This window comes from Capsicum annuum, chromosome 1 (assembly GCF_002878395.1).
Source record: "Capsicum annuum cultivar UCD-10X-F1 chromosome 1, UCD10Xv1.1, whole genome shotgun sequence".
Lineage (NCBI taxonomy): Eukaryota > Viridiplantae > Streptophyta > Magnoliopsida > Solanales > Solanaceae > Capsicum > Capsicum annuum.
Genome location: NC_061111.1, coordinates 212,233,939 through 212,249,180, shown reverse-complemented (window position 1 = coordinate 212,249,180; position 15,242 = coordinate 212,233,939).

Sequence of the window (15,242 nt, the reverse complement as noted above, 5' to 3'; positions counted from 1 at the left end):
TACTCACATGTTGTCCTTACCAGTGGCGTGATATTAACACCCTTCCGATCAGGGCATAGATTGGACCCCAGCTCAGCTATTATAGCATATTTGGGGCATGTCGGTTAGATACTACTTCCCACAGTTTTATGTTACAAAATCAGGACTATTAGATACAGTCAATCAGTCTCAGTAATAGAACTCAGATAGTTCTTTAGATTTCAGGACTGTCAAATACAATCAACTCAGATAGTTCTATCAGATTTAGGACTGTCAGCTACACTCACCCATATTATTAGTTATACTCAGATATAGTTACCCATGTTATCAGCATTATTCAGATATAGTCCTTCATGTTATTAGTCATATCAGTTACTAGCATGTCATGTTATCAATATACAGACTCAAAAATCACAAAATTACGTTGTCATTTATAGTTACGTATTTATGCATGTATTCTCACATTCATGTTAGACAGTCAATTAGCATTATTCATGCATGTAAACCATTGCATATAGCCTACCTCACATGTATACTCGGTACATATGTACTGACGTATTTGTGCTATGGTGCTTTCTTTTTATGTTACACCATAGATTCAGAGACATGAGTTCCAGATCAGTAGTAGATTCTAGATTCAACAGTTAGAGTAGAAGTGATTCCTCATCCTTCGAGGATATAATAATTTTCTAGTATCTCATTGATTAGCTTATTAGTTGGATTTAGTTGGGGACATGTCCCATCAACTCCTTATTCAAATTCTTCTGACAGTAGAGGCTTTCAGACTAGATGTAGACTAGATATAGACTTCAGTTTGTTTTGGGTATTCTATTACCCCACATAGATGTTACATTATTTAGTTATGTTCATGATTGAACCTTATGGCCTTTCAGTGCATGTTTCTGCATTATTATGTTATCTTATGCAGTATATAGGTATAGATATCAATCATGGGTTAGATTGTGGTCCTTCGGGGTCATGAGCACCGTGTAGCATTCTGGTTTAGCAAATTGGTTCGTTACACACATATGTAAAGAACCATCTTTCTTTCACACGTATAGGATGGGAGTGCCCTATGGAGAAACATTGGGCCTTATGAAACCTTAATCTAAAAGATCTTTGAGTTTCTATTTCAACTCCTTAAGCTAGGAGGGATCCATACGATATGGAGGAATAAAAATAGGCTGAGTATCTGGGAGAAGATCAATACCAAATTCTATTTTTTTATCAGGAGGTACTCGTGGGATATCTTCTAAAAACATCAAGAAACTCGTTGACCACTCGGATGGACTAAATTGTTGGAGTCTCAGACTTAGTATCTTTAACTTGAACTATATAATAAATGCAACCTTTGGATATCAACTTTCTGGCCTTAATATAAGATATGAAATGACTCTTGGGAGACACTGAATTACCTAACCACTCAAAGACTGGCTCATCTGGGAACTGAAACTTCACCACACGGGTGCAACAATCTATAGATGCATAACAAGAATGGAGCCAATCCTTACCAAGGATAAGATCAAAATAAACCATGTCTAAATCTATCAAGTCTGCTAACATGAATTTAAGAAGAATAGTGATAGGACACTTTTTATAAATCTGTTTGGCAACAACTGACTCACCTACTGGAGTAGACACCAAGAAGGGCACAGGGATATTTTCAGAACTTATCTCAAAATTTACTGCAACTAATGGGGTCACATAGAAGAAACTCGAAACAGGGTATAATGACACATAAATATCAAGATGAAAGACATGAAGCATACTAGTAACAACATCTGGTGGATCTTCCTACTCCTGACGTATGGTAAAGCATAAAATTGATTCTAACACTGACCTCCATCGGTACTAGATAATGCATCCTGGGGAGGAGCTGGGTAACTTAGAGGATCTGGTGCACTATTATCCTAAGTCTGAGGATGAATATCTCTATTTCACTGTCTAACATGCGGGCACTCTTTGATTCCTTGACCTACCTGGCTACAATCATGACAACCTTTCTGATCCCACAAACATTCATCTCCATGATTCTTACCATACTTTGCACATTGGGGATGATTAGGCCTATTAATTACACTATTCTAAGACCTGGACATAGAAGACTTACCCTACTATTCCTGCCTATTTCTAGGTACACGATCACTGGCTGAAGAAGGTGTAGGCATGATGGCACTTGTCGTGCTGTACCTTGACAAGTAAGCTTATCACCCAAACTAATACAACAAGAAAAATGGTAAGACTTCTAGAATGAAGCTGAACCATAAAAGTAATCATAACAATGTGGAAGAACTTATCCAAAATACCAATCATGCCCAAAACCGGGTGCCTATAGTTTAAGAACTACTAATACAATCCAAGAGTCAAATGCATCAAAAAAATAACCAAAAAGGAATAATAACTGTTTCCGAATACTAATAAAGACATAACAACTATAGAAAGATAGAGGTGAACTTCAGACGTATGAATGTCCAATCGCTACCTTGGAAGCTCCAACAATCGCCCGAGTCAATCAAGCTGAGGCACACTCGATCTAAGACCTACACTGAAAGTGCACAGTAGGCATAAGTACGGTCCACTTGTACTCAATAGGTATCATAGGCTGACCAAGCAAAGTAGTAAATAAAGCATACAAAATATACACTAAGGGCACGTCACCTGCAATCAGAAAATGTCCTACAATGGTAGCCCACACCGCTTGCACTAAAAGTTCTAATATATCTCACATATATTACAATAACACACCAAGGTATAGAACATAAGTATACAATATGTCACATATAAATAGAACAAGAGAGAACATGTAGATACAAGATCATCAAATACAAGTAAAAAAAGGTAAGACAAATACATAGATGACAAGTCAATAAGGCAATAACAAAATATAAACACAATAAAGTAAGTGAAATGTATATGATGATGATGATGATGATGATGATGCACGAGGTCTTCGCACAACCTTCGGGATCGTCACACAATTCCCATATACACCTACGAAGCTAAAACTTCCCTATGTAGGATCCATGGGGGGTTCGTCAACCCGTATATAATCAATATATCTCATATCTCCTTTCTGGTATATCCCTCGAAAAGGGTTTTATAAGGTGTTACAATATTTTCTTTAAAAAAATGGTGTTGCCATTGTTTCTCAGATAGTGCCACGGCAGTACCAATGTTTCATGAATGAATATGATATGAAGATGTAATGCTCACAACCAATCACAATGAGTATTTCCATAACCAATCACATGATATATTTCTACAACCAACCACAATGATACATTCCCACAACCACATGATCCAATATCCACTCATTATTTTCATATCATCCATGAATTTTTACATGTCTCATTTGCCAATAAAATATGAATATAATCACAATACACCAATGGTACCACATTAAACAACACAATAAAATTATTCACATGTATTCAAGGCTATCAATATAACATAGGACCTCACACGGTCAAACATATTGCATAATATATCAATTTTGATAATTACATCACACATAGGCCCCCACACGGGAACAACACATAGATAGTCATTTTTCATGATTAATTCCCACTCTTAACATGCATTTTGTACCATCATTTATTACCCAACCCAGTCTAAAGAGTTAAGTCATAACCTACCTCAAAAGCCGAAACTGGTCCGCTACACTTGAACCCGCGACCTTACTTTTTATGAATAATCGCAAACTCTACTAAAAACATTAAATATGAAATCTACGCATCAAAAAAAATCAACAACACACATATTGACTACTTTTGGTTTGGGGTCAAAACGTACTCCCAAAATGAGTTTTCAAAAAAGAAGGGCAAAATTAAAACTTTACTTCAAAAACATGTTCCTCATATTTTTAGGAACCTACAGCTAAAAACCCAAGTTAAATTGAGTAAAAAAGGAGTTCAAATCAAAGAAAAATCATTTTTGAGTTTTACCGGGTAAAATCTTTGAAATTCAGGTTAAAATCAATAATCAAAGTTATTTTGAACGTTAAATTGATGAAAAACTAGTAATTATAAGATAAAAATATTATTCAAGTGAAAGAAGTAAAATTTGGGTTTAAAATCATGCTCTAAGATTTTTGGGGTTTTGAGAAATTTATCAAGAAATTACTAAGAAAAGGGGTGATTTCTTATCTTAAATCCGTAATAAAACCAAGAAATAGATGTTAATCTATCTTCCCAAGATCCCACAAGCTTCACTTTTAAGCTTCAAACTATTTAGGGTTTAACTCTCAAGATGCAAGATGAAAATTGAGCAAAATGGACCAAAAAGTGAAAAATCTGCTATATTTATAGCAGAAAAATCTGCAATAGTTGCTGTTTTTTTTAAAGTCCACTCTAGACTTCGACGGGGTGCCCGGGATTCGTTCGGAGTCTGATACATACAAACGAACTATGCAACCATACTAAATTTGATATTCCGAACGCATCGCCGATATCATATTTTCAAAAAAACATCGTTTTCACAAAATTGACCCCCAAAATCTAAAATTATAATTTTTCAAATCGATGGTTGAAATGAGATTTAAAAGCCGTAAAATCATACCAAATATGCTAACACCCTAAAATCGATATTCTGGATCTACTGGTGAAGTCAAATTTTCTATTTGAGGTCATTTCGATCAAATGTTGGTCCCACACCTATATTTCTAATTTTCCAACTTTCCAATCAACAGGTCGAAATGAGCTCGGGTGCACTGGGATCCAAACCAAAGGTCTACCTAGCCTAAAATTAATATTCTGGAGTTTTTGGCGCAGTCCGTTTGAACATCCGTCGTACGGATCAAAATATATTCACATTAGTCCAAAATAAGGCTCCCGAAGCCATCAAAAATCACAATATTGCATAAATGATACCAAAATACGTCAAAAATTATGTCAACCACTCTCAAAACCTAGAAATGCCATAATGCAACTACAGGGAGGGGTAAAATAGTAAAATCACATAAAATCACAAATTTCGTTAAATTTTCAGGTCGTTACAATAAATTACAATAGTTAACAACTTATAATATGTAAAAAAAATTATTATATATTTAAAAAAATACATAAAAAATATTATAAATTACAATAATTAAACACTTTAAAAATTAAAAGATATAAAATATTTGATTGACTCTCGAAATTATATCAATGCGGCTTAAATTGGAATAGAAGAAAAGTATTATAAATCACAATAATTAAAAACTTAAATTATTTTTAAAATATAATTGACTATCAACGCCACAAAAGTTTGGACAAGGAGAGTAACATGAGAAAATTGACGGAAAGGTGTCTTTTAAGTCTTGAATGAAGGATTGGTGACATTGACCAACAGATAGGGTCAAACATCATTAGGAAACTTGATTAAGTTAATTGTGGACTTGATTACTATTTTCAAAACTTTCTATTTTTTCAAAAATACAAATCAACTCAATCCACACCCTTTTTCAATCCTAATCAATCATTCTCTCTCTCTCCAGCTTCTTTCAACCAATAGTTCTGCAAAATTTCTTTCTTCAACCTCCGGCGAAAAATAGTTGGGCGAGGTCTTTTTTGACTTTCAACCGTCAATCGACGTGAATACTTCTCCGGCGACAACAACTTCGAGTTCTTCGTCCTCCCATTTCTTTTTTTCACAGGTAAAAAATTATGAAGAAATAGAGGAACTTGAGCCTACTACTCTTCTGGTATTGAAATGTGGACTGAATAAAATCCTAATTTCTGACATTTCTACATTTCTTCTTCTCATTGTCGTACTGTTGATTCAAATTTGTTGGTGATTTTTGGTCACAGTTGATGTTCTTAGTGTGTATGTAATATGTTGGTGTTGCTGGGTTGATTTGTTGTTTGTCTTGGTAGAAATGGTATTGCAACAGTTGAAACATCTGATATAATAGATGAAACATATGATGCAACAAATGAAAATCTGATGCAACAGGTGAACAATCTAACAAATCATTCATCTGTTGCGACAAACGACTCTTCTGTTTGGAAGAAATCTAAACAATATTGATCCAACAGATAACTTATTAGTGATCTATTTTTATTCTTTCCAATGGTTTACTCTTCATTTTACAACAGATTAGGACTATTTTTATTCTTTCCAACGATTTACTCATACAGGTCGATTATCTGTTGCAACAGATAACATACTTGGTGCAACAGATTAGTGATCTATTTTTATTCTTTCCAATGGTTTACTCATCTGTTGTAATAGGTCGGTTATATGTTGCAACAGATAAAATACCCAGTGCAATAGATTAGTGATCTATTTTTATTATTTCCAATGAATTACTCATCTATTGCAACAGGTCAGTTATGTGTTGCATTAGATAAAATACCAGGTGCAACAGATAGTGTTGTTTTTGTGGTTCCCACTTATTACTCATTCGTTGCAACAGGTCGGTTACATGTTACAACAGATAACATACCTTGTGCAACAGATTAGTTGTTTGTTGGAACTGTTGTATTACTGTTATGCATTAATCAATTATAGTCTATGTTATATTCCTGTTAATTTAAGATAACATGGCTCCCAAAATAAGAGAAATTGAATCAAGTCCAAGTAAAGGAACAAGTGCAGCAGCTCAGCTACATCCACCACTCTATGATATTGGTTTACAAGCATTATTTTAATCAGGAGCAGAAGACAATGAACACGGGGAGGAGGAATCTTTCAAAAGAGATGATCCAAATACTAATAGCCCTTCCATCAAAGAGTTGGTCAAAACCTTCAGCATTAATCGTTACCCTGTGAGAATGCAGTACGATGGTGCCACAGATTTAACGGGTGATATCGTGGTTAAGTCAGTCATGGGAAAATCTTTTGACGCCTTCAAAAAAATACTTCGAGAACAAAAATTGGATTCTTATTTTAGGGAAAGCTGCTTTGAGAAATATCTTGATTTGCCAGAGGACAACAATGCTCGTTTCTAGATGAAAGTAGTATACGATCTTCTCAAACGCATGTTTATGTATGAAAACAAAGATAAGATGGATAAGGTATGGATAAATTACTGTGGCATGCTTGTTTGTTTTGTTGGGAGGAGTTTGCCATAGTTACCGGACTAAAATGTTATCCTCTTTCTCCTTCTCAAGTTATACCTACTCTGACCCAAAAAAAAGTACCCCACACACCCAAAAAAGGAAAAGGCAAGTCGAGTGATAGTGATGACCTGATGTCCATTATTGGTCCAAGCTTCAAAAACAAAAATCTGATTGAAGCGTTGAAAGTTAAAGGACTTTCAAAGAAGCACAAGAAATCATTGCGCTTGGTTTGGTTTGTACATAATGTTCTTTGGGCGAGAGACGTTAACAACAATATAAGCCTCAATTTAATAAATCTCTCCGAGAATCTTGAGGCATTTAATAGCTATCCTTGGGGTTATGAAAGCTTCAAAATGACTGTCGAATATTTATTGACTCCGTTAATGCCAAAAACAGTCAACTTATATGGTTTTCCATGGGCCTTCATGGTAAATATTTCTTTTATCATGATATGATTCATCATTTTTTTATTTAATAATGCTTTTGATTTATTGGCGTTATGTTATAGTCTTGGGCATTTGAAGTCATGCCTATTTGAGACAACAAGTGAACTACCAAGAAGAAGTTTCCTGTCCAAGAATTCTGAGATGGTTGTCGGCCAAAACCGATAAAAATGCAAAATTTCTTGATCTTTTCAATCCCCCTAAGAAAAGCAGTAAGTCCAATTCTAATCAAGTTTTTATTTTAATTAATGATTAAATGATTTCATCATCATTCTTAATATATGTACTGATTTATTTTAGATTGTCCATCCGTGGCTTGTTCCAACCAACCGAGAGTTGAAGATGCCATTTTTTCTTACTTGACGGTCTGTGCAAACTTTATAGGACCCTAAGGTCATTGATGGAATAAAAATGGAATTGTTTGAAGCAACAACCATCATAAGAAAAAATAATTTTGGAGGGTGGGGCTAATGATTTTCCTCTTACAGTTTTTAAAATAATAAGCCATTATGATTATGATCATAATGGTTGTATAGATTTTTCTCCAGATTTTGCCGCATCTAGCGAATGTTCTTTATGCAAATGTTAATACTGCAAGGAGAAACACGATGGAGTGATTAATACTATTAATGCACTAACTGCTTCTGTAAAGGAGATGACATCTAAGAGGGGTGTCATTCCATCAAAGAGGATTTCATATCCAGACACTCCACTAGAGATCAAAGCATCTAAGAGGATAAGGAAAGACACTTTCAAGGCATCATCAATCATAAAAAAAGCAAGATTTCAATGCCTCTATCTTTGTCTTGCACCGATGTTCAGTGTGCAAGGGCCACAGAACAGCAGCATGAGCTGAAGAAAGTGAATGTACATCATCTGTTCCAAATAACAAACAAGCACATATCTATTTCAACAGATGATACATCTGCTAAAAATTATCAAACAGATGTATACATCTGTTGCAACTGTTGTCTAACCTGTTGTATCAGATTCATTATCTATTTTAATAGTTGAGTCTTATGTTGCAACAGATGGGTCATCTGTTCTAAATTATCGTACTGCTCTAATTTACCTGTTTGAATTTGTCCCAATAGATAATCCATCTGATGCAACATAAGAATCATCTATTGCAATAGATGAAAAATCTGTTGTATATCTCTACATAGCATTGAAAATTCTTAGTTTCCAGGTGGATGTCACAGATACTACCGAAGAGCATAATATGACAGTTGATAATCCATCAACTGCTTCCAAAGATGAAGAAAAAATGGATCCTGTCAGTTTGGGAGAACGGAAGAATTACCCATTTGAAGGGTTCAATATCTAGGACGAGGATCTAAAAAAACTAATACAGTTGATCAACGACTATTCAGAATGGATTGTCGATGGGCTGTTAAAGCATCATACTGGCAGGTACATAAATCAATTTTATGGATATTGGTTTATACAATTCTTGTTGTAAGAACCTGATATTAACACATATAAATCATCATGTAGAAAAAAATAACGAGCGCTACAAAGTGAATGAATCGAGTCTTGGTTTCGATATGTTCGACTTTGTTGTTGCACATCTCGAAATGAAGAATTGGTTCTATTTGATATCACAACCCCAAACTTGCTGGAATGATGAGGTTTAAAGGCCATAAATATTACTATTAATTAATACTTTATTTAATTGCATCTGCATATTGATTTTTTTGTAACGTAATCCAAAATATTTGATAATATATGCAGCACATCGATGTTATTTTTTACTACCTCCGAAAGAAGGCCAAGTTGCAAACACAAGAACAATACAGATACATAACAAGCAATTGTTGTACAAAGTTTACATCAATAATGCCTACGATAGGTATTGTCAACAGCAGATGGAAGCTTCCCGAAATGAAGAATGCTTAATCAACATCATCAAAGGTTTTAGTATTCTGGTTGGCTTACCTTGGCATTTGGTCAACGAAGTATACATTCCAATCAATTATAGTGATGGATTCCATTGGGTGTTGGCTGTCGTTGTTCTAAAAGAGAGGCACATCCGAGTTTATGACTCGATGTCGCGAAGGAGACATTCCAGGCCGTCGTCTGAGATACAAAATTTGGCCAAAATATTGCCTACTTACCTTGATATGAGTGGCTTTTAGGATCAAAAGGTTCGTACTAATTGGTCAACGATTGAAGCATACCGGGATGTACAATATATTGACGGAATTGATCAACAAACCATTGGTAGCCTATAAGTTTAAGTGTCATGATTTAGTTTCATTTCACAAATTTCACAACGCTTGCATGAACTGCAAGATATGGATTATTTATTTTTTATAACGCAGGGATTGCGGTCTTTTTGTTGCCACCTATGTCGAGCATTTGAGCGATGGATTACAAGTACTAAATGATGGACTAGATGCCGGATTACTCCGCAAAAGATATGTTGTTCTTTTATGGAAATATGGAGAAGCGAAAGCTTAGAAGCCGTACGCAACCAATGTTAAAGATCCACGACGACCAAAGCCGAATTCCATAGCACTGGATGAAGAACAACTTGTCCATATTGATTAGATCTTTATAGCTTGAGTCCGTCAATGTAATAAACTATCCTCCTTGGTTTAAATTGTTGATTTATTTGTAGAGTAGATCATTTGTACTCATAATGAATTTTTTTGCATTTCATTTATTTTTTGAGTTATTTTATTTCATGTAATTTCCGAAGGCTTCGATTTATTTAATTCTGTCTATGAATATAATTAATTCTGAGTTTTGAACATGTTAATTGAAATGGAGTACTAGATTCAAATATCACAACAGATAATACCTGCTGCAATAGATGATATATCTTATCAGACAGATTTAGACATATGTTGCAACATGAGATGCAACACATAGGTCATCTGCTGGAAATTATATAATAGGTCTTTCTAACTTTTTGATTTGCTCCAACAGATTATTGATCAGTTGCAATAGATAAGTTATATATTGCAACAGATCATAAATCTGTTACGACAAACAAGCGGGGAACATCTGCATAACACAACAGATGACCAACCTATTCCAACAGATAATCAATCTGTCACAACAGGTACTGTATCTATTATGACAGATATAAAATTTATTGCATTATAAAAATTCAACTTTGCCAGACATAAAAATTATTGCCCCTATATATATAGTGAATTGGCTTGAAATGAAAATTTGTTATCGTGTTCATCTCTATCTTTGTACATGTTCTTTTTTATACACGAGCTTCAAGCATTTAGTTAGTACCCCATATGCCCAGACCCATTGCATCTTTCCCATAATGGTGTTGCACACACCGGTCATTTGTGTGACGGTCAGCAAACACTCCATGTATGCAAGTGAGTACGGCCCGCACACTGCACCGATTATATTTTTTGGGATCTGGATGTTCATATTTCGACCTTCAAAAACTCATGATTCCTTCGCCAAGACTTTAGCCGACAAATAATCCATCAGCTTACTCTGTATCAACAACTTGGGCAACAACTTCAAGAGTGGCTGTATGTGGGTTAAAAACATCTTCTCGCTGAACACAGGTAAGTTGCAGTCATAAACCTTAATCTTTTCCTCATATATTAGTATCTCAACAGTGAGAAAATTGGTGACATCCACGTTCATGACTGCAAGGATTCTATTTGCCTTGGTCCAGCTCTTGCCGTATAGATATGGCCTCTTCACTCTAACATATTTAATTGCTTCTTCATCCCATTGAAATGTAGAAACTAACTTATCAAATCCTAGGCCACCAAAATCTGCTAGATTACAAAGATCAGCATACCTATCTTTGAAATTATTATAGAAGTTGAGGTCCATTATCCTATCAGCAGCATCATAAGCATCTGGGTACGCTAATTGCCTGCCCTTTATGAGGCAGAGAATTTCATCAACATACTGTGGTATAAGAAGATAATTTTTAAATAGGTTAGTAATTGTAAAGAAGAAAAACATAGTGGAAAGAATCCGATATAGAGGGTTCTCTGAATCAGTTCATAGATTACCCAGCCAATGCAACTTATGCAATAGATGTGTATTATGTTGCAATAGAATACCAAGCTGTTGCAACAGATTACATATCTACTGCGTAGATTCTTCTTCATGGAGTATATTGGAAGGGTAGGTTAGCAAAAGTAAACTTACCTTGTCCTCGTACCACACGCACATATTTGTCATATTCGAGAAGTCTTTGGCAGCAAATGAATGCATGGTGTATTCTTTTTGAACCTTTATCTTGATGAATTCTTCCAGTTCCTTCTTCTTCTCCTTGCCAAGTGTCGAAAATATGTCCACTTTCTTCAGCGGCCCCTGAACTTCAACAACTATTGAAGCGGGGGGGGGGGGGGGGGGGGTTTTTTTTTATTTCAAAATAAAGAGAATTTGTCTAATTTTTATTCTCTTCCTCCTAATCTCCACTGTAGGAGTGCATGGCTCCCTCACCTCGTTGGATGGTATGATACCTCTCCTGGATTTCAACTCCTTAGCAGCTTCAGCAGTAGCCTCTTGCTTGTTGAGGAGTTTATTCTTTCTGTCCTTGCACACTTTGTATTTACAATGAGAACCTGAGGGTGAAGAAGGGTAAGAGGGACCACTGTAAGGGTGGGAGGGACCGATGTAGGGGTGAGACGGAGGACCTGTACAAGGGGTATTTTTAAACATATTTATTTTTTACTGAGCACCAATATTCTCATAATCATGACTGGCAGCAGAAGCAAAAGCAGGATGGCTGCCACCATCATAAACAACTCCACCAGCAACACCCCCAGAAGAAGCAGCCGGATCTGTTAGAGTTTTGAGTTAGGTTGTGAAGAGCTTCAACATTAGACTGACCTTGCCTAACTGCTCTTCTTATGGATGTTGCTCCATCTAATTCCTTCTTTATTAACTCCACCGTTGGGTCTTCTTTTGTATCAACAAGACCCAGAGTAAGAAAATAAGTCATCCCCAGCTCATCAATGATAGGCATGATCTAAGGATGTACAACCTATACAAAATGACAGGAGGAATTTAAATCATATAATAATAATTTGCAGGCAGTTGGGTTACATGAGGCTCAAGTTATGTTAACACAGCCAACTTATGCAACAGACGATCTAGCTACCACAACAACTGATCTGTAAGTTGAAATGAACTGATAATATATTGCACCAGAATACCCATCTGTTGCATAATTTACAGTAGATGGGTAATCTGTTGAGTAGGGTATAGAGAACAGAGCAATATATGGTTAATCTATTGTGAAATATGGATCGTTTGTTGCAACAAATTACCCATTTCATCAGTTCTAGTTGACGGGTAATCTCTTGCAATAGATGGAACATCTGTTTTAATATCTTTCTTTGAGGCAAATTATTTTAGGTCAAAGAAGATGTATTGCATCATTCGGAGGGTTAAAGAGATCGGCCTCGTTAATATTTTTTTTGTTGCTCTCTACTGCAACAAACCACCTAAGGATCCTTGGATGAGAAACCTTATCCGGGTAATTCATGAAATGCTTTTGTAGGGGAGGAATGGCTTCACATGCCCAAGTCTAAAAATTGTAAACAGGAAGAAAGCAAAAAAATTCATAAGTATATTCAATATAAATTAATGAATGAGTAAAAATAGTGATCAATTTTACCATGAAAGCCCAAGGAAAGCCGTATAATATAGTTATCTTTGAATTTAGTTCTTTCAGTAAATATTTGACAGTCAAGTAGTAGCTGTCGTAGCCCCAGGGATAGTCGTTGAATCTCCTAAAATCATCAGCAATTGACAACAAATCACGTTCTATGACTTTCTTGACGTCTCTTGCCAATAAAACGGAATGGACAAACCAAACTAAGCATAATTTTTCCCTATAGTGCTTTGGTATGTCTTTATTCTTGAGATCCGCTATCAAATCCTTCACTTTGTAGCTAGGTCCAACAATTCCCAACAACCCATCTTTTTTTAACTTGTGTTTGTTGGATCCTTTGTGGGGTGTTTTTTTGATGGCAGGTTCTTCTGGATGATCGCATCTCAATCCCGTCACAATGGAAAACTCTTTCAATCCAAAACAAACCGGCATGCTATAGTAGTTGATCCAAATTTCATCCATATTATTTCCGCCCTCCTTCGAACCTTCATCATCCCCCGCATACACGATCCTGTGCTTGAGAAGGTCATGTACCATAATCATTGAGAAACGGAGAGGGCGGGCCCCAGACAGCTCAAGAAAGTATGCAAAGCAGCTCTTCTTAAAAATTCCATCTATGTTTTCCTTCTTCATAATACTCCTAAGTTCTTCAAAAGGTTTTCCCAACTGACATTTAAGTACAAGATCACCAAATACTGCATTGGGGGTATTCATCAGCATCGCAACTAGAAATACTAATGGTTTTGACAGAATCATGCTGGAATTTCGATATTATTTCATGCCCCATTGGTGAGGAGGAGTTATCACTTTCCTCGGCTTCATTTTTCCCTGACTGAAATTGTTCTAGAAGTTCCTCCGAATCTATTTGTACTCTAGCCTTTTTTGTTTGGTGATCGAAAGTTGATCCACTTCTCCACTTTCTATTTCTTTTCTTTTGGGAGACATCTTTTAACTACAAACAAAAAAAAAAAATACATTGCATTTGATGTCTTTATAATTTTTTTAAAAAAGGTGAGACAAATTTCAATAAATTATTCTTACCACATAACCAAAAAAAAAATACTCCAACGGACAACCCATCAGTTGGAACAGATGGAGAACCCGAATCTATTTGAAGACCTATTTAATATCTCCCTGCAGATATTCCACCTGTTGCAATAGGTGAAAAAATTTCAATAAATTATTCTCTGCCACATTACAAGAAAAAACTCCAATGGATAACCCATTAGTCGGAACAGATGGGGATTCTGTTTGAAGACCTATTTAATATCTCCCAACAGATCTTCCACCCATTGTACTAGATGGACCACCACCACCACAACCAATGACACGACCAATGCCACCAAGACCACCACCAATGCCACCAATACTAATACCAAGACCACCGACCCCACCGCCAAAAAACACAAATACCAACACCACCAACACCACCACAAATACCATCCAACAATACCATGATAGTCAACAAAACACTGAGAGAAAAAATAGGGTTTTCTCGGGTTCTTCCTACTTTTTTAGCATCAAAACTCAGAATTTTTAACCCATTCTCGAAGATAATACAACTAAAAGTCTTCTTTCTTATCATTAACTAAAAATCCCTATTTTTTTAGAATAAAGAACAAATGTATAACTCTTCTCAAACTCTGTTACATGCGAATATAGAGAAAACAACGGATACAAGCGGGAATGAAGTTGAAAAAAACAACTATATATAGTTGTAAATGGAAAGAAAATCGACCTGTTTTGAAGGGTTGAGCAATTTGTTGAGTAGTTGTTGCTTGTATTATTTGTATTATTGAGAGGGAGAGGACACCCCGAGAGAGAAAGAGAGAAAAGAGCGAGAACTTAAGATTTGAAATGAAAAGTTTTTTGCACAAATGGATGATTTGTATGGGTTGATTTGTAATTTTGGAAAAGAATGACAAGTTTTAAAATTGCTAATTTGGTCCGAATTGATCTTAATTAATTTTAAAATTTATAAAATATATAGCTTTTAAAACATTGAGTTGTTGAAAAATCATTTCTGCTCAGAGTGATCTATCGACAACTCGGGTCGGGATGAACGCAATACCAACACTATGCAATTGGAAAGACTCGATTGGATTTGTAGTTGACCCTGCGAGCTCACTCATTCATCCCTAGTTCCACCTAAATCAACTT